This window comes from Tenrec ecaudatus, assembly GCF_050624435.1.
Source record: "Tenrec ecaudatus isolate mTenEca1 chromosome 1 unlocalized genomic scaffold, mTenEca1.hap1 SUPER_1_unloc_13, whole genome shotgun sequence".
NCBI classification, from domain to species: domain Eukaryota; kingdom Metazoa; phylum Chordata; class Mammalia; order Afrosoricida; family Tenrecidae; genus Tenrec; species Tenrec ecaudatus.
Window position 1 is genome coordinate 2,049,667 of NW_027457553.1, and position 16,545 is coordinate 2,066,211.

A 16,545-nucleotide genomic window follows, 5' to 3' on the forward strand; every position below is an offset into this window, starting at 1 on the left:
TGTGTCCTTGTCTTGTTTCCTAAACTGGTCTTTGATGGTGGTACCAAAGGTCTCCCCATTCGTAGCAGCAATGACATCCTCAGACCGTTGGTGGGACGAGTCCTGTAATGTGTGCAGCCCACGAGTCCCTGCGTACAGCATTCAGAGCAGCAGGGCGGGGGAGACTGGAACCCTCCCCCCAGTGCCAGCATTCTACACCGGGCCCAGCCACCCCGAACCCCAACCCCACCCCATTTGCATCCCGGCTGCCACAGCACCTCTGCACCCCACCTCTCCCGGTGCTTGGAGAAGAGGCCCACTGTGGCATGCTCCAGGGGCCCAGGGCCCAGGACCAGAGCAGCTGCTGAGCTGTGGCAAGCCCATAGTCACAGCTTCAGTTCACAGTGCAGATGGCCCTCTGTGAGGTGCTGGCAGCTCCTGCCCCATCTGGGGTACCAGGGCATACACCCAAGGCTAGGAAGGGTGCTGCTGGGGCCAACCAGCCCCTCCGAGGTCCCAGAACACTGGGGGATGGCTCTCTGAGGCTGAGGCATGGCGTCACTCGGGGCGGGCTGTCAGCGCTGCCTCCTCTTCCGCAGGGCCTCGCGCAGGGCAGCCGGCAGCCGCTCCTGGGTGTTGCAGATGTTGTAGTGGGCCAGGCCCAGAAGCTTGTCCAAGTCCTCTTGGCTATAGGTCACTTTCGAGTAGTGATAGGGGGAGTCAGACGGAGACAGGTCCACCCGGCCGGCCTCCTGCTCCTCGGGTGTCCTAGGGATCCCTGTGCAGAGAGCACATCCTGGGCATGGAAGGGCAGGGTGCTGGGGTGGAGGGCGGGTCTGCTGGGTCGGGGAGGCTGGGACACCAGGAAGGGGGAGGCGGCAAGCTGGCTCACCAGGGGCTGAGTGGTCCCGGAAGGAGTCGTTGACCAGGGGGAAGTGAAGAATGACTGGGGCCTCAGGCCGGCCGGGGTCAGAGAACTTGTGGCACTCCCGAGGCTGGCGCTCCTCACCGAGGCTGGGAGAAATGGGCGGGAACGGGATGCGCTGCTCTTGGCACATGCGGCCCACCAGCTGCAGCTGCTGCAGGGGCACAGAGGGCAGGAGAGGGCTAGCCTTGGGCTCCCTTGGTCCTGGACACTGACGTCACATAGGACCAAGCATCAGTCGGAGGGGACAGCCGTGCCGCAGCCCCTCAGAGCTCCACCAAACGGACTGTAGCCATCGCTGAGGCCAGCCATGAAGGGCACACACCTCTCACTAAATTAACACAGAAACTAAACGCTGGGGTGTCGACGGTCTGCAACCAGCTGGGGTGCAGGTGCAGCCAACCAGATTCACCATCACATCCTCCCACCATTGCGGAGAAAGCCCCCTGATGGAGCGTGAATGAAACCCCAGTTCTTTTCACAGGGAGTGCTGGTGGTGAAGCAGTTATGTGCTGGGCGAGGTTCTGCAGGGTCAGCAGTGGGAAACCACCCGATGCTCCATGGAGAGAGGGCCGAGCACCACGTTCCTGAACTTGTGCCTCCACGTTGGTAGCCACAGACTCTCCCTTAACAGCCATGCTGCCTTCAAGTGAGCACATGGCTGGTCTGATCTCCCTACAGAGGCAGACATCCTCTAGCTCTCTCTTCCTGCTGTCGCCCAGCCCCCCTCTCAGCTTCCCCCAATGCAGCTGTTAGGCTTCCTCACTTGTGAGCTCAGCGTTACTGTCGATCCCACCCACCTTGTGGCGTATGTAACTACTGAATATGCATGTCTTAAGGCTACCTGTAACTACCCCAAGATAATACAGATGTTCTCTCTTCCCCCACTTCCACGTGGTCCATCAAGAGGAGCTGAGGTGAGCATGCTATCATAAAACGTGCCTGACTCCTTTATTGTACTCTCGCTCCACTATCTCTCCTAGCCTCTATGACTTTACTAGACCTTCACTATTTTATCGCCATACAATTGTGCCTACTGACCCATTGGTTGTTAGAGGCTGATTTCCTGTGACAAACTGCTCCGTGGGCATTTTTACTCCCGTAAGCAGTTCGATCTCGGAAACACACTAAGGGGGACCCGGTGAGTCAGCATGGACTACATGGTGGGGATCCTGGTTTGGTTGTTTTGACATGGTGTGGTGGTTACATATTATGTCCACTTGGACCTGCGTGAAAGTGCAGGGGTGGAGTCCCACCTATCACTCAGGTGAAAGCCTGGTGATCCCTCCTTGGAAGGAAGGGGAGATGCTATGAGCCTCTTCCTCCTCGCTGGGATTCTGTCTCCAGGGACGGCCCCATGGGGCCACCAGCCTGGAGAGCCTCCGACTCGGCCGTGTTCACGCCAGCCTGGGCATTATCTGCCTGCAGCTACACAGAGGCTGAGGAAGGTTCTGACTAGCATGGTCTTGAATCACACTGGGCTGGGATGCCTTGCTGATGTAAAATGACTTCTTGATCTAAAGCTCTTTCTTTCTACACAGAGGAGTGTTGCTGCTTTTGTTTCTCTGGACAGCTCAGCCCATAGCATGTGGGTCCCTGTCTCGTAGGGTTGGGAGGAAGCCAGCAAGGCACACACTGTGAAGCCGCCCTAGCATCCTCGGGTGCCACTCATCAGCTCCCCCACCTGAAAGGCGGCATTTAAGTTGTAGTCCAGCTACAGGATGAGGTCCACGTCCCAGGTGGGCTGCAGGAGGGGCGGGCAGCTGGTGTTGACAAAGTAGCCCACGTCCAGCAGGCACATGCGGGGCTCCCCAGGGGTCAGCTGGTTAGGGAGTCCATCCAGTTTGGTGTCTGGAGAGGTGGGCGGGGTGGGAGGGCAGCCTTGAGCACGGGTGCTGAGGACACCACGCTTGCTCCCCTGGTCAGTGGCAGTCACTGGCTGCTCCTGGAAAAAGACTCCGCCCTCAGGGCCCACCCACCTGGCCCCAGCCCTGAAGCAACCTCCAGCCCCAGTTGAAGGAGAAGGCAGGAAACTCTACTTCCAACATCCCGTGGGGCCACACATGGAAGGGATGGAGCCAAGGGGTGAGGTGAGGGGCCTGGAGCCAAGGCCCACAGCTCTGGGAAGCCATCAGGGGGCTGGGCCCCGGTGGGAGAAGCTACCTTTCCAGGAGGCGAAGTGAGGGTGCTGGAAATAGTCTTTGTGGAACTGGAGACCACGCAGAAAGTTGTGGGTGGCCTGGGCAAGCGGGCGCCACGTCAGGAGGCCAGAGAACAACTCCCCGATCCTCCCAGCCAGGCTGGGTGGCACTTCCATCTTCAGCACTGGGACCTGCTCCTTGTCTGCACAGCCAGGGAGTGGGGCGTGGGTGCTAGCCCAGTCTGAGGGCAGTGACCCCGGAGAGGGAAAGAGCTGAGACCAGTGCCCCCACCACCACACACACACAGAGCTGGGAGTCACATGCCCACCCCCAGCACCAGCCCCGGAGCCTGGGCACCTACCCAAGCTGGTCAGGGTCTGAGCCCAGCGATCCCAGAATGGACTGGGCTCCGAGGACCAGTATAAGCTGTCTTGGAGGCTGGCTGCATATAGGTTGGTCCAGATACCTGGGAGCGCAGACACAAGGGGACGAGAGCCCCCATTCCTGTCACAGCCTGACCCTTCCCTGCTGCCCGCCTCAGTGATGGGGCTCCCCCAGAAACATCCTCCCCTCCCCCATTCTCTCTCCAAGACCCCCTCACCTTCCAGGAAGCAGATGCGGGACTCAGGCATCCTCTTCATCAGCCGCCCCATGAAGAACTCGGAGCCGAAGAGCTCGGAGGGGATGAAGGCACCTTACTTGGAGAAACCGAGCTCGTAGGGGGAGAAATCACACCACTCTGCGGTGGGAAGGGACCGCTGTTGGCCACCACCCTCCTGCCCACCCGAACCCACGCATGGCAGCCACAAAGGACGGGGCGACTCCCCTCCAGTCCAAGTGACTCTGGGGTCATGGGTGTCTGGATTCACTCGGGTCCCGGACCAGAGTGTAAGGAGAAGGGGATGAAAAACTGCCTCCCCCCACCATCCCAACCACCCCTTCCCCGACCCCTGGCCTCCCGGGGCCTCAACCAGCTGCCTCAAAATGCCTCCAAATTCAAAGGTGGACAGGCCGTGCCCCTTAGTGTTGAGGGCATAGTACATGGGGAGAGGTTTCTGGCTGTGCCTCAGAGCCTGTCGCTGCTCCGAGAGCTTGTGGACATCAGGCTGTAGGGAGATACCTCCGTGTAAACCCATTGCTGCCTGGTCTCTGGAGATCTCCCCTCGCCCTGCTACCCAGCAGGGCTGCCTCCAGGTCCAGGCCCGTCCCCGTGGACCGCCCTTCTGTACCCCATCATGTCGCATGGCCTCATTGATGAGGGCCCAGAGGTTGGTGAAGCAGGCCGGGTGTCCCAGGTGAGCGCGGTCCTCCAGCTCCTGGTAGTACCATTGCAGCTGGCTGGGAGCCAACACGCCCAGCTTGTTCTTGGTCACCTGCGTCTTCAGCAGTACGGTGACGCCCCCCAGGTCCTTCTGCGACCACTCTGGATCCTTGTAGAGGTTTTCTAAGGTCCTAGGCAAAGCCAGAGCTCGGGGGCAGACAGGTTCCTCTAAGCGTCCCCCGAGACCTCACACCCCTTCGGACCTTCTCTCCCAGGGCAGCAGCCCGCAGGTGCCTTCCAGCTCCATGGAGACAGCCGAAGCCCATGGGGCACCTTGGGCATATCGCACCTGCCACCTGCCTCCTCGCAGACCTTCCAATCTAGTCATGGAGGCCAAGGGGGCACTGGAGAAGCCTTACCACAGGCACCCCTGCCTCTGCCCACTCACCCCCAGATCCCACACTCAGCCTGCTCACCAAGTGGAGCCCGAGGCCCCTGTGATGTAGAAGACGCAGTCCAAGAGGCCCAGCTCCCTGAGGCCGGTCAGCTGCCCATACAGGGAAGTCATTGCCCGGACCCCTCCAACAGTAGCCATGATTGCCACCACTGGGACCTGGAAGGGCAGAGTACAGCTGGGTTCAAGGGAGGCCCTACGGGGACTTCCAGTTGGTGGAGGGGAGGTCAGGGTGCGCCGGGCAGTAAAAACCACAGGAGAAAAACACAGCAAGTCAAGTGGCCACTCAGTCCCCTGCCCCTGGCCCCACCACCAAGTTAGCATAGGTCAGAGTCTGGTGGGGACCCATGGAGCGGGTCTGAGTCAGAGCAGCTGAGGAGAGTCATGTCAGGATAACATCCTTCAGCAGGGTGTGTACTTTCGGGTTTTGAAAACTCCAGGGAGCGTACAGGCCACAGGCCTTATCTCCCTATCCCCAGCCTGGGGAGTACGGCGGTCACTTCTTAAAAGACACAGGCTCACCTCAAAACCCCCAAATCAGCGTCCCTCTCCCCTTGCAAGGAGCTCATTTCTTTAGGAGCCAGCCCAACCAGCAGAGAGGCCTGGCCAGATGTCCACCGAGTTGTCTGAGAGGCCCAGTCTTAAAATCAGCTCCAGGCCAAGGGCCAACGCCCAGAGAAGGGTAGCTACCCCTGGTGGTGCCCGTGGTTCTGACACCGCTCAGCCGCATCGGGCCCAAGATAACATCAAGAAAGCTTCGGGAAGTACAAGGGGGGTAGATGGGCAGACAAGAGGCAAACACAAGTCCGCCTTACAACCAACCCTGGATGGGCAATGGAAGTGTGGAGGCCCACTCAGCTCAACACTCGGCCTGAGACCCCCACACTCCTGCCCAGCCTGACAGACCTCGTCCTCCTGCAGGTCTCCCTCCAGCTGCAGGGCCTGCTGCAGGGCCTTGGCCACCACCTGCTTCCTCCTGCTCAGGAAGGCCTGCTCCTCAGCACACAGCTCGAAGCCCAGGCGCACGGCCAGCTCCCCTGGTCTGGGGGTGGGGTGGGGGGATGGACGGACAGTGAGACAGTGCTCATCCTCGTCAGAAAAGAGGACACTGGGCCCATCTCCCTGCAAGATCCACGTCCATCTCTTCTCTCCCTTCAGCCTGCGTGCTGAAGCTTGGAGAGTGAGGGGGGGATGGTGGGCCCAGAGCCACACCAACACGCCCGGCATGACAGCAAGGCCAGCCGGCAGATGAGGGTGTCACTGTGGCCAAAGGTGGCCCTGAGTCTCAACTTATCCCTCCCCTGAAACGCTGGACCAGGGTTACACTGGGGAGGGGGCACGGGGGCTGAGAAGGAACAAAGGACTTTAAGTTGGGGCTGCTTATGCTCCTAGACACAGAGGGCCAGCAAAAGTTCTTGAAGGCCCAGCAACGTTGCTTCCACCCAAAATGTTGCTTCCTTCTGGTCTTTGTGCTCCTCAAACCAGGCGTGTTACTCTCCTCAGCCCCCACCTCTCTCCCACCCAGTGAGGCCACACGCAGACTACAAGGCTGAGGAAGGACCCTCTCTGCTCTGAGCACCTTCCCAAGACTGGGAGCTCCCTGCTGCAGCCACCCGCTTGCTTCCGGTCCTCCAGGCCACCCAGCTGCACGTAGCGCCCTCCCTCCCCCGGCTGCTCTCCCCCCGCCCAGCCTCTCACCTGTCTTCTTTTCTCAGCTCCACCTTCATCAGAGGCTCCTGCAAACCAGCAAAATACCACTCAGAAAGGCTGGCACCTCCACCCCAACTTCGGCCCTGGGATGCCCCAGTCATCTCCACAGGGATGTACCCCCACAGCCCAGCCCAGGGGCTTGGCCCAAAAGAAAAGGGAGAGAAGGAGTCACCCCCTGTCCCCACCCCCGCACTGGCCTGAGGCCCTGTCCCACCCCCACATCAAGGTCTCTTCCTCTGAGTGAAGAGTACCTGGGACGTAGGGAAGACCAGCCTCACGAGCTGGTCTGATGGCAGGGCCTTGAGTGGCACCTTCAGTTGCTCCTGGGGGGCGTCCTGCAAGGAGACCAAAACTGTACACTTACCCGAGTCTCAGAGCAGGGGTACCACCCGGCCCTGTGGGCCTGAATTCCAGGGGGTCAGTGGGGGGGCACCGTACCTGCAGGTGGATACTCAGCTCCTGCTCCCAGCAGGTGGGGAAGTGGAAACGGAAGGAGTCGCTGCCTACGGTGGCCTCCTGAGATCCCTCGTAGGACCCGGGGACCACAAGCTGAACTTTTCCCTTTAACTCTGGTGAAAGGAACCGAGGTAGGGTTGGGAGGGGGTTCCCTGTCCGTGAGGTGTCTCCCGCCCCTGTGGCTGGCAGAGGCTGGGAGGAGTTACCCCCAGCCCAGCCCCCTCGGAGCAGGGTCATGGGAAAAGACCAGGTCTTGGTAAGCCCGGGCAGTTTCACCCCCAGCCCCTAGCCTTCGGAGGCTAAAGGTGGTTGGCAGCTTCTTCCAGGATGGGCAGCTGAGGAAGGGGGAAGACATAGGCTGAGGGCCAGGGCTGTCCTGGTGACCTGGGAGACTCACCCTTCTGGTCCCCGGCCTCCTTCAGCCGCACATGCAAGCGGGAAAGCTCACGGGCCTGTGTTGGGAAGAGAAGATTCATATGCCCCCCCTCCCACGCAAGGATACCTCACCACTACCCTTTCCCCTGTAGCCCGCTGTTCCTGCTCCTCAGTCCCATGTCCTCTGGAAATCATAGCCCCTCCCACTTTGCTCTTTCCTGGTCCAGACAGACTTGCAGCCAGGAGGGCAGGTGAGCAGATGGCCTGAGAGAGGGTGTGTCACTCACCACTACAATCCCAAAGCACTACTATGATCCCAAATCACTACTGTGATCACAAAGCACTACTATGATCAAAAAGCACTACTATAATCCCAAAGCACTACTATGATCCCAAATCACTACTATGATCACAAAGCACTACTATGATCACAAAGCACTACTATGACCCCAAAGCACTACTATGATCCCAAATCACTACTATGATCCCAAATCACTACTATGATCACACAGCACTACTATGATCCCGAATCACTACTATGATCCCGAATTAGTACCATGATCCTAAGTCACCATTACCATCCCAAGTCACCACTATGATCCCGAATCCCTACTATGATCCTGAATCAATCACTACAATGATCTGACTCACCACTAGGACACCGTTGCTGGTGAGCTGCTCCGCACAGTCTGTCCTGGGAAAAGCCATGAGCGGGGGTCAGGTTCTTGCCCCCAAGGAAGCCTAGGCAGTCCTTCCAACCACAGAGGGTCCCCGGGGAAGGACACCAACCCTGAGCGCACGAGGCTCTCTCCTTCCAGAAGGGACAGATTTGACCCAGAGCCCCTCTCCCTACCTCGCAACCCCCAACTCCCCTGACCTCCGCAACCCCCAACTCACACACTCCGCAGGCGGAATTCAACGTCAAACCGCTCCCCACCCTGAAAAAGCAAGTTATAAAGGTAAGACGTGTGCATGTATGTGGGCATGCATGTGAGTGGTTGTGTGCACATGTGGGTGTGTGTGCATGTGTATCCACATGGCTGTACATGTGTGAGTGTGACAGTGGTTGAGTGCGTGTGCTTGCGTGTGAGTGTACCTGTGTATGTGTGTGAGGCTGCGTGTGGGTTGGAATGTGAGTGTGAGGGTGTGTGTCAGTGTGGGTATGTGCAGATTCCAACCCAGATGCCAGCCAGGGGTGCCAATGCGGGGAGGGCTGCTGTCCATAATGTGGCCCCGAGGAGGGGGCCGCTCCTCGGGAAGCAGGTCCTGGTTGACAAGGGCCTCAGGCACCAGGGAAACCTGACCTCATGGTCTGTAAACAAGTTCTTTGAAGAGGGGCATTTAAGCAGCATCCCGTTGGTGGTACCGAGGGTGGCCGCCCATGTGGAGTCTTGCCTGTGGGCTCAGAAAGAAGCTCTGGCGCCGGAACTCCCCAGACAGCAGAGTGCCCACGTCAAACAGCACTGACAGCATGGCTTCGTCGCTGGTCAGCAGGTCCTGGTCAAAGACTTTCAGCTCCACCATGTTCTGGAAGGGGAGCAGCGGGACAGGGCCATGGGGTGGGGGTGTGGTGGGGGTGGCACTGGGGGTACGCAGGGCTGGGCTGAGGCAGGCCCACCTTGATCTGGCTGTGCACCCGGAAGTGGAAGCTCTGGTTCCAGACAGGGTTTCTGCAGTTGTTGACCGTGCGCGTCTGGAGCCGGTGGTTGCAGGCCGTGGGCAGCCACAGGGTCACACAGAAGTCAGGGTGAGTCACTTGGAGGAGAAGAAATGAGGGCCAATTCTCCCCCAAGCCACGCAGAGTTCACCACCAGAGGGATCCCTGGGGACGCACCAAGCCCCACCCTCCATCACCAGCCCTTGCCCGTCACTCTTTGCAGGCCCTCCTCCCAGGACCTCGCAGGCCCAGCCCTCCTGCCACCTCCCACCATCCCTGCCCTGCTCCAATTGCAACCTCAGTTCCCTTCTCTCTTGGTCAACTCACCCACGTCCCTGGCAGGCAGGCTGTGGGCCTGCAGCATACGAATGGTGAGCAGGCAGGTCCCGGGCAACTTGGCCTGCAGAGCAGTGGGGAGGGGACAAGCTTGCTGTGGGATGACATGACCAAAGGCCGCAGGCGATGGAAGGGAGGTTGGGGCACCTGTGAGGGCTCACCCTGCACCAACAGGGCCAAGGCCACCCAGAACCCCGAGTCTAGAAGAGACAGGGCACGTCCATAGGAACTTACACAATGCCCATGACAGGTCTGTCCCAAGAGCTATCCATACATTAACTCAGCCAACCACTACGCTGCCTCACGAGGAGGCGGAGGCATGGAGAGGTGACCCAGCAACTGGCCGGAGACCCAGAGGCAGGATTGCTGTGCTCTCCGCTTCCCTCTCCTGGAACCAGCAGGCTCTCATCTTGCCACCTGTCTGCCCCAGCCCATGCCCTCGCTTACAAAGCTCTGGGTGGGCATACAGAAGGGCATGGAGGGAGCGGCCTGCTAGGACTAAGCTCCTGCTTGCTCACTCGCTCCTCCCTGTGCATCCCACCCCTGGTCAGGGGGCAGTTCTGGAAGCCACCTCTGTGCGGGGCAGGTGGGAGGTTACCAGGCCAGGCAGCCCATGGGCGCCAAGCCCTGCGCCCTCCAGGTTCTCCGAGGGCAGAGAAACAAAGGACCCCAGGACTCCATCCCAAACCACCCCGGGCTCTGGGCTGAAGCCCTGCCAGGTGCGCTGGGGCCAGGGAGCGTGTGTCAGCACACCCTTTCACTGGCCTCCCAGCTGCCGTTGGAAGTCCCAGCTGCATGCGCCCAGGGGTTCCTGGCAGAGGAAGAACCCGGGAAAGTCACCCATCTCATCAGTCTCAGGCCCCGACAACCCAGGCAACTGACTCAGAGGGAGCAGGTGAGCAGCCAGGAGCCTCTCCCTGCCTAGAAGCTCTGTGGATCCGCAGCCCAGCCATGCCCCTACCCAAAGTTGGCAAACACACCCCCTACACTTGAAGACCACCGCGGCCACAGCCCTCCAGAGAAAGCATTAGCCAGGACTCAGGTGGGGAGCAAGGGTCAGAGTGGGCTCCAGTTCCACGCCAGTCTTACCAGAGCCATGAGGCCGGGGGTCCCAGGCGGGGAGAGCAAAGGCAGCAGTAGCCACTGGGCCGAGGACTGTGGGGTTTTAAGCCAAAATCCAAGTATGTCCCAACTGGCCTCCCTAGCCCCTCCCACCTGCATCTTCTGCTCCGCCCAAGCCCCACACCCTGCCCAAGAAATGAGGCACCTCAGCCTATACTGGGGCTACTGACACCCTCCCATGGGCTCAAGGTTCCCCCCCCCCTGCTGGGTTCCTGGAAAACCCACTGCCCCCAGCAGTCACCACCTGGGCCTGCCCAGCCGGGTCCTGCTTCCAGGACAGCTCACCAACCACCTGTGTGAGCAGGACAGGAAGGCATGGCTTGGAGGGGCCACAGGTCTGGGTAGCCGCCAGAGGTAGGGCAAGGGCAGAGTCCCCACCAACAAGGCTTCTAGCAACATCCAGGTACCAGTAGGACAGGAATGCCCAGTCTCCATTGAAGCAGACCCGGAGGAGGGGTGTATCCGGAGCCTATCATCACAGCAGGGGAGTGGCTGTTACTAAAAACAGCTCTTCAAAGCCAGGGCCTGGGCCACCTGGGTCCCCAGAGATGGCCAGTACTGGAGCTCCAGGTGGGCACCCAGGGGAAGGGGGCTCATCTCCCCTTTTGTGGGGGCAGTATGAGAAAGCCAGTTCCTTCTGCAGAGGAGCAGCCCAGGGGTGAGGGTGGGGCAGTTTCTGTCCCCTGGTCCCTGTGCTGGTTAGGAGACACAGGCTCGTCCCCAGGCAACCAACCCCATCGCAAAGTAAACCAGAGTCCCAGTCAATGAGCCCTGGCAGAGAGTTAAAACAGGGTTGGCCTGCCGGCCAGACCGGAGTACAAGCTGTGGTCCCTGGACAGACAGGGAGCTAGCTCCTCTCTCTGACGTTTCCATCTGAACCCTCCCCGCCCTCCTGGAGACACAGAAAGCCACAAGGAGCAGGTACCACATGGAGCCTCCCCGGCTTTATTGAGCATGTCCTTCGAGCAAGCGAGCGGGCCCTTACAGAAACCCTCTCCAGGCCCCAGGGCAGCCAGAAAGGTAGGGACCATCATTATATCCACTTCACAGCTTTACAGAGGAGGGAGGACGCTGCAGCTGGCCTCTGCCCACGGGGCTGCTTCACCTGCGTGGCAGCTTTCTGGTATCCCTGACCTAGAGACCTGCCTGGCACTTCCTGGTCCTCCTCCTATCACCCACGATAGTCTCCAGGGTCGGTCCCAACCCAAACGGGGTTCTGGGTCAGACAGATTGCAGGGTGTCTCTGTGGGGGGCCATCTGGGGAGGAGCCAGAATGCCCCCTGAGCTGTGGGGGGGCACGTTCCCTGGGGGCTCCACTAGTCCAGGCCTGAGGCCTTGGTGAGGGTGTCGAGCAGTTGGAAGTAACTATACTTGAGGTCATACTCCATGTCGTACCAGAAGTTCACTGTGGGAAGAGCAAGCACAGGAGTGGGTGGCCCTGCTCTGACCCAGAGCCTCCCCAGCCCACCCGCTGGCCGAGACCAGCAGCTCCTCACCAGCAATGCAGCCCTGGGACTGCTGCACGTGGTGGAACCACAAGGCCGGCAGGTAGAGCATCTCGCCGGCCTGCATGGTGCAGCGGAGGGCCTGGACCCCACGGTACTGTGGGTACTGGGACAGATCTGGTGTCAAGGGATCCAGTGGAAGCCAGGGCACCTGGGGACGGAGCAGGACCGGGGAACTCGGCCTTTGGCCTTGCCAACGGTAAGGGCCAAAGTTCCCCCTCCACTCCGCCCTGGGAAGCCAGCCCCAGATGTTGGGACCTTACGGAGGAAGGGGCCACCTTCCCAGGACTTTTGGGGCCCACTTGCTCCTCAGAGATGGATGAGCTCGCCCCTCCCTGAGGCCCAGGGCCAAGATGGACACCTTCTCCATGGCCTCTTCATCCACCACCTCAAAGGTGCCCGCCTCAGTGAGTCGGTAGGTTGCTGGGGTGTACAGCTCTGATGCCAGAGAAAAAGGGGGAGCTCAGCAAAGAGTGCTCCCAGCCCCTCAGACCTCCTCCCAGCCTCTCCTGTTGCCTGCCTGGACCCAGGGACACAGGCAGGGAAGCCTCGCTACCCTTCCTCTGGTTTGGGGCCCATGCGTAAGGCAGGTCCCAGCCCTACCATAGGGGATGAAGGGTCGGTCGCTGGGCGGATGTAACGGGAAATGTTTCTCTCCTGAGAGGACACAGTAGAGGTTTTCGTAGTGGTCCTTGTGCACTGCCAACACAAAGAAGGTCCTGGGCAGATTTGGCGGAGCAGGGCACATGAGAGGCAGAACCTGCCCACCCAGAGCCTTGCGCCTCAAGACAGCCAGGGGTGTAAAAACGAGAAAGTCCTGCGAATAAAGATTTCAACCTTCCATCCAAAGTGTCCCCTGATGTCTCCTTTACGCCCAGTACTAGTTCAACATAGCCAGTAAAGGATCTCCATCCCTCTGCCATGAGCATGGTGTTCTTTTAAACTCCATCCGGGCTCAGACTGAAAACAGCCTCTTCAAAGAACAGCCAGGATCCTGGAGGACAATGAATTTATAAGGGGGGAGGGGGAATCCCATTATTTTCTACACAGTTTCTGAAGCCCCCTCATTTCCCTCAGGGAGAAGAACTCGGGAAGGGAGGGTGAGAACGTTTGAACCAACTAGAGGGACTGAATCAATGTCACTGAGCTGTCAGCGTAGAAGCTTGGTGTGTGCTTTTGCTCTGTGTATTCTCAACGACATAGTCAAACCAGACTCCAGGAGATGCCCAGGGAGGAATGGGGTGGAGGGCATTCCAGATCCCAGCCACCAGGGACTTGGCACTCACCACACGCCCCATGCGGGTCATCTCTCCAAAGAGGTAAATATCCACGCATAGGGTTCTCCCAAGTTCACCTCCGGGGCCAACGTGCCCTCTGAGAGATGTCTAGTGCGCCCCCACACCAAAGTCATCCCACCCACCACGCTGCAACGCCGCTCCTCCTCTGTTCGCAGAATTGTAGACCGACCCTCCAGGCCAGCCTCCCACCCTTGGCCCCATCCTGGCTCCTCCCTGTCCCTGCATCCCAGAGATACCTACAGGACGTCACTGCGGCCGCCTCCCCCAGCCAGAAGTTCACCGCGTCTGGCATCTTCCCTGCAGGACAGAGGAGGAGAGTTAGGAGCGGTTGTCCCCTGCAGGTTGGGTCTGGGATAACACCCAACAGGATGTGGCCAGGGGTGCTGCGTGCGAGCGAGGGGCATCCCAGGGAAAAGTGGCGAAGAGGCCATGGTTTGGAGGGCTTGGGGAGTGGGCCCAGCCCCCCACAGGCAAAAGTTAGAGCACTAATCCTTTGCAGTCGGTCAACAGTCAAGGCTTCCAGGGCGGCAGGGCCTGACCCTGGCCATGGGGTGGTGGGTGTGGGCCAAGACAATCAATGTCACTGAGCTGTCAGTGTAGAAGCTTGGTGTGTGCTTCTGCTGTGTATTCTCAACGACTGCCCTCTGCCCCAGTCGCCCCCTCTCACCCAGAGCCTCGGAGGCCCAGGGCACGTGGGGCTCCAAGTCGGGCAGCAGCTGGGGCAGCTCGGTAAGCAGGTTAGAGCACTGCTTCTGCACGTAGAGCACGCCAGGGTGCCGGGCCCTGCCCTCCAGGATGTCCAACACACCTCACAGGGGCAGCAGGCGCTCGGCTGGCATCACGAAGTGGTCTCTGCGCACGGAATCAGCATAGCCATCTGGGGTCACCGCTATGCTCATCTCCGTGGCGCCCACCGTGGCCCTAGGGGAAGGGACTCTAAGAGCATGCCCACATGCCACAAGAGAGCTCGCCCATCACCCTAGCCCAGCCCAGGGCTACACCCACCTCAGATAGGGGAGTGACCACTTCTGCAGGGCATTGCGCAAGATGCAGGGCCTGCTGGGGCACACCCAGTCCCGGTAGAAGTGCAGTGGCATCGGGGCCTCATCCAGTTAGGGCACGGTTGGAGGCACGCCAAGCTCTTAAGTGGGGTGGGAGGTAGATGTTGACATAAACAGCACCCAGCCACTTACGGATGAGATGCCCACTCTGGGCAGGCCACAGGGTATCACTGGGCAGTGCTCACTGGGGAGGGACCAAGAGACTCTGGACCACCAGAAATAGAAGGGGATTTTCAAGGAGGAGGCTGCCGCATGCCTACTCCAGGAGGGGCCACACAGCTCAAGAGGAGGTGAGCAACATACTCTGGTGTCAACTTGTGGAGGGGTGGAGTCTAAGCTGTCATTCAGGTTGCAGCTTGATGACCTCATTTGGCGGTGCCCACGGAAATCAATAGCTCCCTTCCTGTGAGACATTCCTGCTGACAATACACACAGAGCTACACTAGAGCCCTGGAGCCGCAGGGCTCACTTGGAGACCCCTGCTAGCGCTGGGATGCCTCCACCACCACTGGGTCCACAAGGCTTTCCACCCACTGGCCTGTGATCTTCCTGCATCAGCATCATTGCTTGTGTTTCGTGAGTAGGAAGAGGGATTTATAGACTGGTATCGGACATATGGGCTAATATCAGACTTAAGGACTTGATCTGGACTGGGCTGGGATGTTTTCTTAATGTACAATTTTTCATTGATATAAAGTTCTCTTTTAAAACACATATAAGTGTCTATGAATTTGTTTCTCTGGTCAACTGGGGCTAACACAGCAGGACTCCTGCTTGGCCCAAACCCCAGTCCTTCCTGGGGCCAGACCCTTGGTTAGCTTCCCTAGCTGCGGTGGCGGACCTCTAGCGAAGTATAGAAAAGCAGCCTTAGGCACCACGCAGGGAGCTCCCCGTGGCTGGGGGCAGCAAGATGAAGGAAGAATGCCTTCCAACTGCGAATATTCACTGAATATTTTGGAATGTGCTCAGCACTTGGCTTGGCCAGTGTGAATGGGTCCTTTCAAGATGCTGACAGCCTCTTCGGGGAGACATGCCTATAACCTGAACGCCCTGGGTCTTCCATGATGGTACCATGCTGTGTGCTGCCTGGGTGGCTTTCTCTTGCTGCCCTTCATAAACATCACTGACTCCCTGTTGTGCTCCTGGCTGGCTCCTCGTCTCACCGAGTCTACCTACAAACACTCCCAACCTCCCTCGCCCTCACCTTCTCCCTCTCCCATGCCACCTCCTTTGGGGCCCATCCACTCACAAGTCACCCCAAGAGCCTTCCTTCCCCCAGCTGGCTATCCTTCTTCTTTAGGAACTTGTGAACCACACCACCCACCGCCCACCCCCTCCTGGCCCCAGCCCACAACCATTTCTAGTAAACAAACAACAGTTGCCCTCGAGTCGATTCTGGTTCCTGGTGACCCGGGATGTCAGAGTGGACCTTTGCTCCACAGTTTGTGGCCCTGACTTTTCTGAAAAGGATTGCGTTTCATTGGGGGTCCTTTAGGAGTAGGCAAAGTGCACCGACCTTCCCATTAGTAAGACAAATGCTTAACCATGGACACCACCCCAGGGCTCTGAAAAACTCCTCGTTCCCTTCCTGTGTGCATGTCCACTTGACCACCTGCACCGTCAAGCACACTATCTACGGGCCCTGGTGGTGGCACGGTGCTTAAGCACGTGGCTGGTAACCAGGAGGGGGTTGATTTCAGTCCACCAGGTGCCTCTCGGGGGAGAGACGTGGTGGCCAATCTGTTTCCCCAGACACAATATGGGGCAGTCCTACGAATCCAGTGACAGGTTTGCAAACAGGTTAATATACTATCTACTAAATTGATTTCCACTGGATAGCTGTCTCTGTCCCCGGCTAGAATGTGATCTCCATGAGGGTGGGGGTGTGGGTTACACCTTCCCAGGATGGAGCACAGTGCCCAGCAGGCCCATGATCCCCAGTACACACTGGCTTAATGACTGGATGAAAGGCTTACAATATCTCCTGCCACAGTGAACTAACTGGTTCCCCTGGCTTAACTCCCCTCCTTCCAAAAGCATTTATCACCCCAGCTCCAGACATCTTCTTGAAAGGCAGTCTCATGTTGTCACTCTGAGCAAACCTCCTTTGATGACTTACCACTTGGAGAATAAAGTCTGCCTGGCCTTGGTAACGGGGCCCAACCCATTCTTCTCCTCTGATGAGCCTCTGCCTGGAGCCGGCCCCTTACCACACACCCTCCCTGCTCCCTGGCCCTGCAGCTCCCTCCATTCTTTCCCTTGGGT

At 59.1% G+C, this 16,545-nt stretch overlaps 2 pseudogenes; both read right to left on the reverse strand.

Moving 5' to 3' along the window:
* Positions 1 to 554: 554 nt before the first annotated feature.
* On the reverse strand, positions 555 to 10,392 carry LOC142435737 (cytosolic phospholipase A2 beta-like; annotated as a pseudogene).
* A 1,340-nt stretch (positions 10,393 to 11,732) lies between these two features.
* Positions 11,733 to 16,212, reverse strand: LOC142435738 (bifunctional peptidase and (3S)-lysyl hydroxylase JMJD7-like; annotated as a pseudogene).
* Between the last annotated feature and the right edge of the window lie 333 nt (positions 16,213 to 16,545).